This window comes from Gobio gobio (assembly GCF_949357685.1).
Source record: "Gobio gobio genome assembly, chromosome: 22".
Taxonomy (NCBI): Eukaryota; Metazoa; Chordata; class Actinopteri; order Cypriniformes; family Gobionidae; genus Gobio; species Gobio gobio.
In genome coordinates, this window is record NC_137118.1 from 7,412,179 (window position 1) to 7,430,283 (window position 18,105).

The following is an 18,105-nucleotide window of genomic DNA, read 5'->3' on the forward strand; positions in this document are numbered from 1 at the left end:
AAGATAAAAACTGTGAAACCAGAACCTGGATTTCCTAAATAAATATCTATATTTCTTAGAAACACCCCCACTTTTCTTTTAAAAAAAAGAAAAAAGCCCGCTTTTTAGATGAAGCAGGTCTGTAGGATTGTACCCAGAAACGATCTTGCCGCCCTTCCTCATTTTTCCTCAAGGCATCAAAAGATTAATTTTATTTACTGCCATTTTAGTTCATTTTTCTCTGTCGGTGAAACAAGTTACATTTTTTTTCTCTGTCCTCCTTCCTCCAGATTTCACATTTTTGGCAGAACATCGCACGCTATACATTCAGCTCTCTTACATGAGAGTTTACATTACTAGTTTTTACACTCGGCTCATAAATACAGCCCATAGAGAGCATTTAGATTTACTCTACAATTATCCACACATCACGCAATCAAACAGAAATAAAATGCTGTTATTTCTGGAATATTCTTGTCGTCGCTGTAAACTTTCTGGAGCAGTAAATTTTTAGTATTTAGTCGTAAGCCAGTAAAAAAGTCATACGGGCCTTCCTGTTTCAGGCCTGGATGGTGTGCCGCACCGTATCCTGTGCTTTATGACACAAATGTTAATGTTTACCTCTTTTACTACCTTCCACTTATGAACTCTTCTTCCTCTACATTTATGGTCTTGCCTTGCTTCTGTTATAACCTCCTCCTTGATTTTATAGGTGTGAAAAAAAGCATCAATAATCACTGCACTTTGTTGAACTTAATTACGCTAGTACAGTGTTTTCAAAGTGTTATTTCATTGTTTATAGTAATGTGGTTTTAAGAGCTATGGAAATAAATTTTTCCCTTTCAGCTTAATTTAATGTTGCAAAGTGAAGGTTATCTTTTGAATTATCTGCTATAACTCAGTTCCAAAACAGTATTTTGTACATTAAGGTCATGACAATATCTGTAATGTGTTTTCCTTATGTTATGTATTAGATGACAAGCCATTTTTAATTGGCTTTAATTTAACAGAGACCCCTGCATATAATTTCAAATATGTTTTTGTATTACTGTGACAAGCAGGGTGTGTACACTCTAAAAGATGCTGGGTTAAAAAGAACCCAAGTTGGGTTAAACATGTACTAACCCAGCAATTGGGTTGTTTTAACCCAGCGGTTGGGTTAAATGTTTGCTTAAAACAACCCAATTGCTGGGTTAGTCCATTTTCAACCCAACTTGGGTTATTTTTAACCCAGCATTTTTTAGAGTGTAAGTGGTGTTTCTTTCTCACACAACTATTCAAACTGTAAGTCTGTTTCACAATAACTTTCTATCGTATCTTGTTGGCATTGTGGAAGCATGTAATGGAAATTAATTGTGTGTTTTGCCTGTAAACTAGTGTTGATATTGCTTCTGTGAGACTTGCTCTTCGTGCAAATTGATGCTTATTTGAACCCTGTTTATCATTCAAACGAATATATGCAATTTTATATTATAGACACTCCGGCCCTGACATTTATGCTATCATTGAAAAGTAATGAAATATGTAAACGTGCGGTGATGTTAAATCTAAGACGACTCTTTGGTGTATTTCATGTTGGCAGGACTTTTTTATGGCTGATGCAAATATGGGATAAGCTTTCAGTTCTCTTTCCCCTAAAGTGAAACTGGGTAAATTCTTCATTTCTAATACACAAGGTTGCCGTTTTAGCAGGGTAAATGTGGCTTCATTCACACATGTGACACATGGCTAAACATTAATTTAAGTATGAATGTATAACGGACTGGATGTTGACCCTGAATTGTGAGGAAAATCATTTTCATGACAATCAACACGAAAGCCGTAGACTATGTAACCTTTTTATATTTAAGAAAAAAAATATTTAAAGTATAGTTTTTCTATAAATGATTGATTCTTCATGCCAGTTTATGTAGTAATTCTGACCCTTAGAATCTGGTGAAATTTTTTCTGTTGCACAAACTGTATTTAACTGATTTTATAAATGCATATTAAATTTAAAAAGTACATATAGTCAATAAAAATGATTTAGTTATTTAATATATGGACATGTAATGGTATGTTCACTATGTTTTACTAATTTACTATTTTCAAAGTTCAATGAGAAGATATTATAGATAGAAAAATAGCATAACATATTTGTCCAAAGAAAAAAGGGGAATAAGAAAAACAGCTCCATATCAGTGGGACATAGAGGAAACACAAAAATGACTATTTTAAGATTAATACCAATGAAATGCATTTTTGCATCGTCTGCCAAGGATTTTAAATATACTTGTAGGCTACAGTTTCTGCATGTATTATATTTCATGACCAGGTCAATGGTTTTGGCCGAGGTGGCCCTAAAGAATTGTTCAAATGAAGAACAAACACACGATTTAATGATGGATGTGTGTTTTCAGTCTGGTCAGTGTGTGTTCTATAACTCGGTGTGTATTGCTATATGGATTGTCCTGTCTTAAAGTGGAATATCTATAAATTACAATTGTTGATCATGGAAAATCTTTTATCTTTGCAGTTAAGAGTTATTTAATGCATTGCAGATTTGGCAAAGTCTCTGAGAGCTTAGCTGATTTGTGAGGACCTGTGCTGCTAAATAACTGACGTCAATAAGTTCAAGTCTTGCTTTATTTTGTGGAACTACACTTAACCAAATTATCCATCGTGAGGAGATACCAGGGTCCTGAAGCAGCTTTTTACAGGATGTGAGGGGAGGGGGGAAAAGAATTTAAAAATGGGAACAAAAAGAAAAACGTGAAAACAAGCAATTACTGGAATGGAACCGTGTCCTTGTTCACTCAAATTATCTTCAGACTCTGCATGATTTGACATTACTGTAGACTGGTAGTCATGAAAGGCTTTGATTTCCTGTTTAAGTCTTTTTCTTTGTTTCAGTGTGGCTTATTGTTCTGTCTTATATTAATGCTATTTATTGTTGTTATTTCCTGATTTGCAGGCTAATCGTGAGTGAGATCTTAGAGCTAATGCCTTGCCAAGGGCAGGCTTGCTTGTAGATATTAAACTGCTCCATCTGTATCGGCTTGCTTTCAGGTTGTGTTTAAAAGGAGGATGAATTATGAAAGAAAATGTTGTCACATTTACTGACATTTTTTTCCCCTGTGCAACACAAAATGAGATATTTAGCAGAACGTTTGAGCTGCTCTCTTCCGTACAATGAAAGTGAATGGAGACCAGAATCCATTCATAGAATAACAACTAATAACCAATCATTATTACATATTCTGGTCTTTAGCGACCCTGCTATCTAACACAAATGGATCTCTACATGTCGCGATAATATAAAACGCTCCTTATATTAGAGTCACAATTAAGCAAGAATAAAATAAAGCATATTTTGCTACCTTTTGGAGCTTCGAATTATATTTGATTGAATATTTGATTCAGTAGTTGCTGTGCAGTAAATAGTGCACTGAGCCATTTCAAGTTTTGCTGATGATACTTCCTATTCTTTTGTTTTCTGCCTGCGGTAACTATGAGTGAAACGTCATTTCATCATTGTGTATCAGACACCGGTGAATTGCACTTTATTCAGACATCAAAGATTCAATTATTGTTGTGCATAAAAAATATACTTGCACTGTTACATACCTCGGGTCGTTAGTGACCATATACAATTTTTACAAAAACTTAATGGGAAAACAGCCATTGTTTTAAAATGTTATTGTTTTTTTTCTTGTTATATGGTTTATAAATAGTTGATTGAGGAATACTAAGAAGGTTGATGTCTAACTTTTGAATGAGGAGAAGGGTAGACCCGAGGTATGCATTTAAGGGTTAAAACTATCATATGGCTTTGACTTAAAGGGCCCTATCATACACCTGGGGCGATGCAAGTGTTTTTTGCTAGCTTCACCTGTTATCATTTTCACATCCTGCGTTATGTTGTTTAAATAGCAAATGCATTTGAGCCCATTTGTGCGCCCATGGGCGTGCTGGTCTGAAAACGAGGTGTGTTCAGGTGCATTGTTGGCACGTTGCTATTTTGAGGCAACTGAAATTGACTGTGACATTTAATTTTTTTTTGTTATTTAAAGAGCCAACACTCTGCTTGTTACACACACAGGGATGCGCAGTAGCACACAAACATTTTTAAATATTAAAAATAAAAGGATTCCTATCTGGAGAAGCGCTCAGTCTTTCCGCTCGCAAATTCCGCCATGTAAATAGCATATCCGCCATGGTGCAAACACAACTGGCTTTTAAAGGGAATGAGAGATGAGACTCTGATTGGTTTATTCCATGTTATGCCCAAAACACACCCATGACTCTGAGAATAAGGACAACCCTTTTAGACTAACGCCAGGCACGCCAACCATTTTTCCTGTCGTTAAACTAGCAAAAGTGGATTCGGACACACCCTAAGTGCACTTGCGCCATGCACTTTAGACCATGCTTTTATTGAATAGAAGAAAGCAGCTCAGATAATCTGCTAAACGTCTACTTTTGAAAAAAGAAAGTCAAACAGGTCTAAAATGATATAGGCGAGGAAATGACTGAATTTTTTCATTTTTGGCTGAACTTTTCCTTTAAGTGCTGGCTTAGTGTGTGCCTGTGTTAAATCATACTGAAACAGTCTGAGGTCTCACCTCATTTAACCCCTCCCATCGATGATATCGCATCAATACTGTTGATTGGTGAAGCCAGGCGGCTGTTTTCATTCCAAAAAACTCTTTTGTGTGTGGCTCATTTTGTGCCTATTCAAATACGACTTGTATTGATAGTCATGAACGCAGTATTTGAGCTCAAAGTGAATGGCAGCTAACTGATTAACAGAGGAATGTGTCCTTTCTAAATGCACCAGCATGCATTTCCATCTGACAGCATCTCCTGCTGTTCCTTAAGAACATTCGTCAATAGTCACATTATCAGATCAAAGCATATGCAGATGACCCTGTTTTTTATTAAAAGTACTTTAAATGTGACTGATGGTGACAGGCCAAGACAGATAAGAGAAGTAGAGAAAACAGTGGACGGATGGGAAAAGAGATATTCCTGACAGGAGCTGAACTCGACTAATGTGATTGGTCAACTCGTTCCAGCGCTAATAGGGGACATTACTAACTAGCCTTCATTGCTATTTCTGGTGCACTCATAGGCTTACAATTGTGATCATAAATGACTAATTTGCCATTGCATTCCTGGCATGGAGGAGTTAAATTCTTGCTCTTTTCTGGAAAGCACAGAGGGCAAAGTCACCTGTTCGGGAGGCATCACTGGACAAAGACAGCATTGAGTAGAAGGTCTCAGGATTGAGTCCCCATGGAGGGTGACTGGGTGGTGACTGAGCTTTTCACTGGAATGCTAGTAAGAGTTGTCTTACTAATACTGACCGTAATAATACGCTGGACAATAATCAGCCCTTTATTCTCTGTATTTACAGATACTGGATCTCAAGGGGATGAATAAACCGATTGCACATTAAGTTATGACAAATACAACTAGGCTTTGCAAGTGTTAAACAGTGAACAAAGGTCTTTAATTGTCTTACTAAGGCTTTAACCAGCAAGACAAAACAGAATCGATCAATGATGTGAATGAGGCGACAGCTTTATCTGCGGCTGCTGCCCTAGGCCTCTTGTTGTGCGGTAAGCCGTGCGAGTCATCGCAGCCCCATCCAGCCGGGAATCTGAGTCATGAGCCTGTCCTCTTTCAGGTAGACATGTTTAAACTTCACAGGGGGCAACTGCAATACAATTGGTAAATGCCTGAAAAGGGGTATTTTCTTTGGGCTGGATTGTTTTCACGTGCAGCAGTTTAAATTTAGAAGTGAGTCGCGCATGCACCACGCAGGAATTTTGAACATTTGCATAACGATGTATAGGTGCTTTTTCTGGAGGTTTTTTTTCTTAAATCAGATAAATCAGAACCAAACCTGAATCACGTGACAGTACATTTTGTGCATTTAGGGGAAAATAAGGGGCATTTTGTTGAGTTATTCAGCTTAGAGAACTCTAGATGCATTGCATATCTGGAGTGTGTGTTCTTTGTTCATGCCGTACAACTAAGTACCGTTAAACAATTTTTTTTTTTTTAACAAGACCCTTCTTGTTGCGGAAAGAGTGGTAAATCCCTTTTTTATTTCATTTAAATGTTTTATAGATGCGTGTATTAAACGATCGTATTTATTAGCTTATTTATTTATCAGAATGACGGGGGAATGGATCTGGGAATATGCCTTTTGATTGTTCTAGAGAAAGTATATTAAGGCAAAGTACATTATAAATTAAAATACATATGTTACCCTGGACCACAAAAACCAGTCATAAGTCACACAGGTATATTTGTAGCAATAGCCAACAATACATTGTATGGGTCAAATTTGACGATTTTTCTTTTATGCCAAAAATCATTAGGATATTCAGTAAAGATCATGTTCCATTAAGATATTTTGTAAATTTCCTACCGTAAATATATAAAAAATTTATTATTAGTTGTAATATGAATTGCTAAGGACTTTCTCAATTTTTTGATTTTTTTGCACCCTCAGATTTTCAAATAGTTGTATCTCGACCAAATATTGTCCTATCCTAGCAATATACCATCCGTCAATGGAAAGCTTATTTAGTCAGCTTTCAGATGATGTATAAATCTCAATTTCAACAAATTTACCCTTATGACTGTTTTGTGGTCCAGGGTCACATGTTGTAATTTTAATGCTTATGTTTTAATGCATCTGAAATGACAAAATAAGTGAGAATACATTTAAAAATAATAACAAAATTAAATAAACTAGCATAAGGAAACTTTACTTGAAATGAATAGTATAAATTAAAAGTACAGTCAAACCAATAGTTATTCAGACACCAGATATAATTTTTTACTAGTGGGTGCGGGACACTACAGTTAATTTATGTTAGTGAAGGATAGCGAAATAAAGTAAATTGGGAGATATTATACCCAAAAATTCTTCATACAGTGACTACCAGTAAAATTGAGCAAAATTATTCAGAAACACCATGTTTTGCTTCAGTGTTTTTCGTTAACTGCTAATGTGACCTTTTAAACCACAGACTGAACAAAATGAAGCATTGCTTGGTCATTTGTTGACTTAAATTGGTATTATCTAATTGTGTACTTAAATTTAACAGCTGATTGGTTGATTGTAATCCATTACATACCTTTCTATCAAAGTTGTCTGACATTATCAAGATGAATTTGTTCTGACACAGTTTAACTCTGAGTTCTTGTCATATTTTATTACCATTTTCTAACCTATAGCGAATAAACTGTGATAATGTGTGAAAATGTTGAAGGTGTCTGGTTTGACTGTATATATGGTAACAAACAAGAATATATTTTTCATAGCTATATATTTAAATTATACTGAATTGTGCTTAACAAATCCTAATATGACTTATTAAACTGTGCTTTCTTTATCATATTGTTGGTTTAAAACATTTTAAATAATAGTTATCTGCTTTGATTTCTGTTCGTCTATGCGTCTGTGAGTGTGCCACAGGTGATTGGTTAGGTGACATCCTGTTAAAGGTGAGCACGGTTTACCCGCAGACCTAGAGCTCACCGGATAACTCAACCTACAGCTGCCTCACTGTATGACTGTACATAGAGCACCGTTCCTGTGCGGTTACAGCTCTGGAGGTGTGTGAAGTAGAACTCTTCTGCTTATATCAGGATAAAAGTTGTGTGCAGGTGAAATTTCATTATGACAACCTTATTTGAGCGACAATGCAGGTGATAATAGATTATAGACATATTGTTGGTTGGATTTCAAACGACGTTCTTTTAGCCGCTGGAGGTTGTTGGCATGGTCTTCCATTCCCTGCCAGCTGTGCGGGCACCCTCTTTGAGCACACCTTGTAACCTTAAAATTGACCTAATTGAAGCCTATTATTTTTAGTATTTTCTCAGTAGTCCTATGAAGCTATTCCAATGTTTTTCTGTGCGACATGCAACGGCATGTTTGTTTTGATATATGTATGTAAATGCATCTCTGTTGCTACTGTCTCTGTGTGTTTGTTTCCGTTTCAAAACTTTTGTTCTTAATCATCACTCCCGTCAAATACAAGTTTCGTTGCACAAACCTATATCTCGCGTATGTTAGTTGGCTACAATGGCAGTGCAGCCGCAAGTGCGTCAACATTGGATGCTGCTCTGAGTGTTGGTCTGACGTTTAAATATCCTGTTTACTTGTTTGCACGACTTTCATTATAACGAAATAGACCTTTGTGTGCGTAATGTTTATTTATCGGTTATTAATAGCATCATTGGTGACCTCTTTTCCACTTTCACTGTATTTGCAGTTATATACCGATAAGATCTTCAGTGTATCGGTCAGTTGAAATAGGCAGATTGCAGACTCTCCAGTCAGTGCGTCTCATGGCCGTGCCGAAGTGCCAGTGTTTGGTGATTAAGAGGAAGGGAAGGGCTTTACAGGGTGGACTGTGGTAACACCAGCTTTCTTCCACACGTCCTCCTAAACCAGACACCCCAGCTTTACCCCAGCCTGGCCTTGCCCGCACAGTCATCCTGGGCATGTTTGGTCCTCTAGTGAGTCAGTAGACAGTCCACCCTTAGTGATTTTGTGAATTGTGTTCCTGTGTAATCAGAGCTCACTTTGAGGATGGCTGATGTCTGACTGATCACTCGTGCCCTAGCTTGTTGCATGGGTACATAGAAAATGTCAATTGAAATTTTCAGCTGATGTTTTAGCACAAACAGCTTTCATCTTTTCATCTCTTTCAAAACTAAGTGAGTAACCGCTTTGGAGACAGAAGCAAACGCTGTTTCAAAACAGTTCCCTGAGAAACATGCTTTAACCAAATTCAAAGGCAGTGAAGAAATGTATATAATCAGTATTTATTGTATTTATGAATATATATTTTTTTGTTATCAGTATTATATGTACAGTATATTATAGTGCTGTCAAATATGTGTGTACTTTGTATAATTATTATGTATATATAAATACACATACATGCATGTATATATTTAAGAAAATTTTTTATATATATATATATATATATATTATATATATATATATATATTGCCAAAAGTATTGGGACACCCCACCAAATCATTGAATTCAAGTGTTCCAATCACCTCCATGGCCGAAGGTGTATAAAATAAAGCTCTAGGCATGCAGACGCTTCTACAAACATTTGTGAAAGAATGGGTCGCTCTCAGGAGCTCAGAGAATTCAAGCGTGGTACCGTGATAGGTTGCCACCTGTGCAATAAGTCCATTCAGGAAATGTCCTCACTACTAAATATTCCACGGTCAACTGTTAGTGATATTACAGCAAAGTGGAAGCAATTGGGAGCAGGGTCAGCGCATGCTGAGGTGCACAGTGAGCAGAAGTCGCCAACTTTCTGCAGAGTCAATAGCTACAGACCTCCAAACTTCATGTGGCTTTCAGATTAGCTCAAGAACAGTGCGTAGAGTAGGGGTGTAACGGTACACAAAATTGACGGTTCGGTACGTACCTCGGTTTTGAAGTCACGGTTCGGTACAGCAGTTTTACAAAATTGCTTTTTATTTATTTTTATTACACAGGGGTTTACTGAAGAAAAAAAGTGTCTGTCCTTAAATTAATTCAATTATAACTAAAAGTTTATTGAAGATATTGCTGTGAACTATATAGGGAGCCCTTACTTGCACATTAATATTAAAGGTTAACAAAAGAGCCCAAACTTTTAGCCTAAATTCAGTTGCTATTTATTTTTAGGTATTATAATAACACTCAAATAACACACAGTACGCAAACATGTAAACTTCACATAAGGCAGTTTTTGTAATAACTTCTAAATCTAATTATAAAATAGTTTTTTCTCCAATTCGTTGTTGAAATATAATCATTTATACACAGTATCTTTCATTTTCATGACAGATTTATTTAAACACATGAAATAATAAAGACATAAGTAACAGGTTAAGTAGAATATAATGAATATAACGGCTAATATAGAGCATAAATTTAGTGAAAGAGTTGATTTCTCTAGTGAATAAAATTCTGTGGACACTGAATGACTGCCTGAGGTAAATGTGATGCTACATGACATTGTTTCATTTACAAGCAGTTTTGAGGTCTTTCCTTTGTTGAAACACTGATTGAGCGATTACACCACATATGATACGTGACAGTAAGTTGTAATGTATCCTCAACATACCTTCAGATGTTTATTCATGTTTATTCTTTAGGAAGAGATGATCGATCGCGTTCATGCGCGCTGCCGCTTGAACTGTGATCAGTGTTCAGTGATCAGTCACGCCACATAGAGTGTCAAAACGGCATTTATCGTTTGAGTTTCGTGATAAAATGGACTGAATACTTAATATGTTCATATGGGAACTCGGATTGAAGTGTGTTCCGCGCTTACAACAAGCCTACCGTTAACTGTTAAAAGGTTGCATTCGGAAACCGTTCGGTACAGACGTGCACCGAACCGAAAGCCCTGTACAGAGTCCTGACCTCAACCCGATAGAACACATTTGGGATGAATTAGAGCGGAGACTGCGAGCCAGGCCTTCTCGTCCAAAATCAGTGCCTGACCTCACGAATGCTTCTAGAAGAATGGTCAAAAAGTCCCATAAACACACTCCTAAACCTTGTGGAAAGCCTTCCCAGAAGAGCTGAAGCTTTTATAGCTGCAAAGGGTGGGCAGACTCCATATTAAACCCTGCGGATTATGAATGGGATGTCATGAAAGTTCATGTGCATGTAAAGGAAGACGTCCCAAAACTTAAGCGATATAGTGTATGTATGATACATGCATACACACATCAATCAGTTTTTATATATCAGTATTTATTCAGAGCTGAAAAATGTACACAGTGTGATTTGCATTTTTTCTTATTGGAGTATCACTTGCTTAGCAACATGTCAACCCCAAAATCTCTTTAAATCAATTGCGAGTGACATTTTGTTGGTGCATGAAATTGCTGCATATGTACAATGTTCCAAATGCCTCTTATGACAGTTCGGATGCTTCCTTAGTAGACAGCTGCCTGTGTAGGCTGTAGGTTGCAAGGCAGTTCACTATAGGCGTTTTGTCTTTTATCAGATTATTTTGGCCTTTTGATTTCACAGCCTTTATTTCTTTGATGTCCATAGATAAACTGGAAATGTTTCGGCTCTTTAGTGGAGGTGTGTGAGTTTGTAAACGCACTTGCCTGCTATGAGTACGCATGTTTGTGCATTCGAGGTGACGAGTGTCTAGCCTGTGTGGTGGGAAGTGACACTTGTATGAGTGTGCTATAATTACCGAGTTTTTTCCTCCTCTGAGCAGGCCTGAAGCCCCAGAGGGGAAGAGATCAGTATTCCCTGTCTCCCAGTCCCGTGCTGATAAGTCTTTTCCAAAATAGGAGTGATCTCACCCCTCTCTTTCTGTCTTCCTCTTCTCCTTTGTTTAGTCTGTTTTTTTTTACTTCATTCTTACTGTTTAAATATGGGACTGGCACAGCTGGTGGAGAAACAGGAATGAGTATGAGCACGTAAAGTAATGTGTGTGTGTGTGTGTGTGTGTGTGTGTGTGTGTGTGTGTGTGTGTGTGTGTGTGTGTGTGTGTGTGTGTGTGTGTGTGTGTGTGTGTGTGTGTGTGTGTGTGTGTGTGTGTGTGTGTGTGTGTGTGTGTGTGTGTGTGTGTGTGTGTGTGTGTGTGTGTGTGTGTGTGTGTGTGTGTGTGTGTGTGTGTGTGTGTGTGTGAGAGAGAGAGAGAGAGAGAGTGATTAATACCCTGAGTTCGGGGATCTCCATTCAGGACGCGTCCTCGTGGTTTGCTCATGAGGTCATTGGGAAAGATCCTCATGTAACACGGAGCTAGTTTTAACTGACACCAAGAACCAGACCAGAGGTGAACAGCAGTGCAGTTATCAAGTCCTCCTCAGAGCTTCTTTTGTTTTAAAATAACTGCACTGTAAATGATTATAGGACAAACTGATTGAGGCCCATTTAAAAGCCTCTTACTTCATTAGTGTGTACAGATGTTGGTAAGAAGCTGTAAATGTCTGTGCTTAATGTACGCTGGTGTATGGCCTCCACCCTTTATTTAAAAATGGCCGTCCTCATCAGCTGGCGGCAATGTTCCCTCTAATTTTTCTTCTTGCTGAGCACAGCCTATTTTTATTGGGCGTGTCCTTCATCCACCTGAACAGAGAAATATTTGTGATATAATATACATTTTAAATGAATTTAGATGATTAAATGAATAAATAAATATATTTCTTTAAATTAATTATATAAATGAATGAATATATATATATATATATATATATATATATATATATATATATATATATATATATATATATATATATATATATATATATATATATATATATATATATATATATATATATATATATATATATATATATATATATATATATATATATATATATACATATACATATATTTTATAATTAATTAAAAAATATTAATGATGTTACTTGTATATGTATATATACAGTGTATATATACACACATATGTATATAATTAGGAGAAATTATTAAATGTTATACGTAAGATTTAATTTAGAATATTAAATTATTGATCACTACAATATTGGGCCCTATTGAGCGCATGGTCTGAAGCGCACGGCGCAAGTGCACTTAGGGAGTGTCCGAATCCTAGTTTAACGACAGGAAAAACGGTTGGCACGCCCGCCGCATGGTCTAAAAGGGTTGTACCTCGTCTCTTAATGAGTCATGGTTGTGTTTTGGGCATAACGTGCAATAAACCAATCAGAGTCTCATCTCTCATTCCCTTTAAAAGCCAGTTGTGTTTGCACCATGGCGGATTCGCTATTTACATGGCGGAATTTGCGAGCGGAAAGACTGAACGTTTCTCCAGAGAGGAATCCTTTTATTTTTAATATTTAAAAATGTGTGTGTGCTGCTGCGCGTCCCTGTGTGTGTAATAAGCAGAGTGTATGTGCGTTGTGCACCCGCCTATAGGTGCATATTACTAACACGCCCTTTAAATAACAATAAAAATATTGCACCATAGACTTTAGACCAGGTTTCAGTTGGTCAATGGTGCAGTCGTTTTTAGTTGCCTCAATATTTTTACATATATATATATATATATATATATATATATATATATATATATATATATATATATATATATATATATATATATATATATATATATATATATATATATATATATATATATATATATAATTTTTATTTGATTTAGGTCTGATTAATAATCAAAATAATTAATTAATTCAGTTTTTTTCCTGTTTTCTTCAAGAGAACTCATTTTGTCATGAACATTTTTGCCAAGATCATAAAACAAGACAAAAATCAATGATGCATTGCTTCTGTGGATGACAGAAATTCTCTAGTAAAGCAATCTTTATCTTGGGAATGAATTAGTCAGCCCTGGATATTTACACATACAATTTCTCACAGCTTCACTTCTGTACTGAAAATCAATGGGCTTGAAGTTCAAATGCTTAAATATTCCCACAATTTTGTATTTACATTCTGTACACACTCTAAAAAAAAAAAGGTTCTATTTTGCACCAAAAACGGTTCTTGGCTCGTAATCATAGGGGAACCTTTTTTAGTGCTATATAGCACCAATTTTGGTGCTTCAGTGGTTCTTCAGCGGTTCTTCAGAGGTTCTTCAGCGGTTCTTCAGTGGTTCTTCAGCGGTTCTTCAGAGGTTCTTCACCGGTTCTTTGACTAAGGTGCTATATAGCACCTCTGAAGAACCGCTGAAGAACCACTGAAGCACCAAAATTGGTGCTATATAGCACTAAAAAAGGTTCCCCTATGATTACGAGCCTTTTTTTTTAGAGTGCAGAATTGTTTCTCGTTTGCGCGGGAGCGACATCAGAAGTGTGCGGCCGTGCACGAGCGCAGCTCAGAGGGAACATTGGCTGGCAGCTTTAGAGGGGACCTGAGGTCAGAGGTCACCTGTGACTCAAGACTTGAGGAATTCAGTCTCAAGGAAATGAATAGCATGGGGGGGAAGAGACAGAAATTGTAACGGCTACAGGAAATGATAGCTCATTAGAATGTTGTCAGATGGTGACTGAGAATTATTAACTGTTTTATTGAGGGATGAGAAAAAGGAAGCGAGAACCTGTTTACCTCCAGAAATCCCCGTGATGTTTGCCTGTTTTCACCTTCCTGCATGCCAATGCTATAGTTCTTCTTGCGTGATGTTGCTTCGGGGTACGTTTTAGTCACCTCTCCAAAGATTACAGTTTGTAAAACAAGCGTTGACAAGTAATTCAGGTAATGGTGTTAGAAGGCCTGATTATGTTACTCAACTAATCAACTTACGCTAAAAAATGATTTTGCTGCTTCCTTCATTTATTATTACGACCTAATGAACACATTGTAAGCTAATTTTAATACATTTGAATTGGTAAAATATGAATTTGCTTAATCCATTTGCAATAGAACATCTTTTTATTCATCCAGTCAGGGGATTTCCAGTTCCCAGCATGCTTTGCTTGGGACCTAGAGGCGGTTTATTGTTAAAATTAAGTGTTTGGCCTATTTTCGGTGTTTGTTAGCAAAATGAAGAAAGGACAGAGACTTTGTTAGTGTTTAATGTTCTGGAGTTTTTGGTATGTTGTAAGTTCTGGCATCTTGGATGTGTGAAAACTGAGGTATTTGCATAGAATTTGCACTTAAGTTTATTGTTAAGAAAACCCAGTTCCTACTGTCCACAATTGAATTAATATCAGCCAGAGAATTACTGTTTTGAGTGCTAATCTGTTTAGCTAATCCCACAGTCTTCCTCTCCTCCACCGAGTGTGTCAGCCTGTCATCTGTCTGGAGAGCTTCTGTTGCTCTCTTTGTTTCTTTATTTTTCTCGCCTGATCTTGTTGACGTTAGTAAAGACTTGGAGCTCGCTGAGTCAGAAACTTGTGTGGTCAAACAGGCCGTGAGGAGTAGTAGCCTGCACTGTCATGCTCTAGTTTTCACATCGCCGATGACCGGCATCCTCATCATCCTGTTCTTCAGGATCATCATCCTTCCCTGCAATGTGTTTGAATCATCTCCCATTTCCTGTCGCTGATGTCACCCAGCAGGGAGATGGACAGACACACAGGAGCCAGTATAATAAATAAACGACCTCAGATACCCCTGTCCGCTCACCTGTGCTTTTAATGCTGGACGTAACATATACTCAGCATCACTTAAATGTGACTAATCGATGCTGATCAATATGGCAAACCTTGATAACAGTGTTAGCTTGCTGCACTCATCCTAGGTGTGAGTGAACTGGCATTGAACTGGGAAGACTTGGGTCTTGATCTGCTGACACGCTCATTAGGCGTATTTGTCTTTGTGTGATTCAGTTTTTTATTGATTTTAATTGATAGAGTAAATTATATTTATATCAAGACAAAAACATATTTTTTTAAAACATATAGATTAAAAATAGCATGCATTACTCCTCTAGATTTTTATTTCATATAATGTAATTTTTATATAATAAAACATTGAATACAAAAGATAACTTTTTTTCTTATATAAGCGTTTTGCTTGCTTTTTACTCATTGCAAGAAAGCCGTTTTGTGAACAGATTTGATAAACAATGACGCATGGCTTTCCTGTAAATCCCGCATAACTGATATGACAAAGAAAATCTGGTTTTGAATTATTGACTCATGATCCATGGTCAGTTTTTTTAATACACAACATACAATAAGTTTTAATGATTCATTTTGAACAATAATTTAAAAAAATGAAATCATGTAAATCAGTTGCATGTGTGTTTTGCAATGTTAAGCCATAAGAAAACTTTTCATGCATTGTATGATATAGTTAGTAATAGGAATTATGATGCAATTGCAGAAAAGCAAGTCTCAACACATTAAAACAGTGTGAAAAAACAGTGTAACACATTACAATTAATAGAAACATTAGGGGAAATTACTTGTTTTTCCACAATATTACATAGACAGTGTGTACTGAAGACTAGAGGTGTGTTTGCACTTAGATGTTTAAGTGTTTATTTCACAGTAAAAAAAAAAAAAGCAAATCACACCTTTTGAGTTTTTTCCTTAATAACACACATTTAAACAGTTTTAATAAAGCAGGCAGTAAATATTTGCACACAAAAAAACACATTTTTGTTTATATATCAGAATTTTTTTTGCCAAGTTGATAATTGGCTTCAAGTCTAAATTTTCCATTTTTAACCTTTTCATACAAACGTTGCTCGCAGTTGCAGCCACAACAATATTTTTTCGTTTTACTCACAAACAGGGGACAAAAACACCTTTAGCATTAGCTGTTATTGCAATTTAAATAGAATTAAATTTTCGCCTGAGCATTTAATTAAAAATGGTTTTGAGGATCATTTAACACATTTTTGAATCAACTTTTCTGCACATTTTATTATTAGCTAACGCATGCTACTAAAAAACAAAAGCATTCCATCTCTCTGCAGCATTTACGTTGCATGTTGTAACAACTGGAAATGAATTTTCCTCCTACTCAGATGTGCACAAGAATTGTTGTTGTGACTATACGTTGTTTTTCTTCTGATAACCTCACGAAATACACACTTTCAGGGCTGTTGTTCAGCAGAAATAATACTTTCCCACCATAAAAGATGTTTTCGCTCCAAAACCATGCCAGATATTTTTTTGGAAATGTTTCAAGTACTCACTTTTATTGCCCCTCATTGTACAAATCGCATGGGTTCCACCGTGAACAAAATCTGCTCTTTTTTTCCAAGACATATCACAACACATTTTGTCATCTGAAAATGTAAATATGACCAGATCATGCAGTGTTGACAGTGAATATATATCTCTTAGTCCGGCGTGTTTTTCCAAAGAGATCTCTGCCCTAGAAAGTTCCAGAAGCAAAGTGAAAATCCTTGTTTTATGGACATGGAGATAGTCCTCATGTTTTAGTAGCGTGCTTCTGACGGTTGGTAGGAGTGTAATGTCTGACTCTTACAGGCACTGACTCACCGTGGCTCATCGGACAAGGCTCGATTGGAGCCCGCCAATTTCTCAAACACAAAGACACAAGTTTTTGATCTGACTCTTTGTTCTAGCGCAACAGCGTTTCCTGTACCTGTGCTCCACTGACAGAAAAAAAAAGGTTTAGATGTGAGATTAAGCTTCAGATGTGCTAATGCTAGCTTCTCTGTGTGTTTACAGTTGGTTGGATTTTGGTATGTTCTCCTCTGAGGTGTGTGGGTGTTGGTTTTGATGGTGGGTTTTCAGCAACGTCCTTACAAACCTGCATTATTTTGCTTCTCTTTTTTGCTTGATGTGTTTGCGCTTAGTTAACCCACATCATGGCTGGATGATGATAGTGTGTTTGGTTAATGATTTAACAAAATAACCAGTGTGAGCTCATCTCTATTGTTTATCCGTGAAGTTGCACTTTCAGAAACTCGAGTGGGCAGAGGGTCTTGTTTGCGTCTGTAGAAACGCAGAGTTCAAAGAGGCTGTTATCGGCCACATGACTGCACAAAGTGATAAAACAAAAGTCCAAGTGTGTCAACGAGCATCAGGTCATAGAGAAAAAAAAAGTGTATTCCTCATTCAAATGTCATTTTATCAATAAATGCCCTGAAGAATTCACACTTTAAGTGAAGTGTGTATACAAATATAATATTTCTAATTAATTTTCTTGACTTGCTTTGCCATGCCAAGGCAATCTCCTTCTCTTTTCCTTTCCGTGTGTGTGTGGTTGTGTGTATGTGTGTGTGTGTGTGTGTGTGTGTGTCAGTAGTGGGGTGGGGAGGGGGGTAGGTAGTGACTGAATCTCATAAAAGGGTTTCCTAATATGGGCTGTCTTTCACAGAGCCCCGCCTCCCTGCTTCAAGTAGGTGGGGTTTACACTCTCTCTCGACCAGTAATGACTCGCCATGGATTTACTTCCTCATTAATTGGCTGAAACCAGTTCTTACAGGAACCGCCGGTGATAAATGTGAGAGTTCTGAGAAATCATTCATTTCTTCCTTCAGCCTGGCTGAGGGACATTACAGGGGAGTGTGAGTGAGGATGGCTCCCTGTGTGAGCATGCCTTCAGGACAAGCTTTTTTTTTTCTTTTTGTGTGCGTCTCTCTCTGTGTGTGTTTTTTTTCTCCTCTCCATCATTTTTTTGTTTAAGTGCTTAGGATATGTAGTTCCCAGAACAAGCTGTACTTT

The 18,105-nt window shown here is 36.9% G+C and overlaps 1 protein-coding gene across 5 annotated transcripts in view; it reads left to right on the forward strand.

Annotated features, from left to right (window-relative positions):
- Positions 1–18,105, forward strand: part of LOC307118963 (vacuole membrane protein 1-like) — a 71,635-nt gene that overhangs the window by 50,812 nt on the left and 2,718 nt on the right. The gene's annotated exons all lie outside the window — the stretch shown is intronic.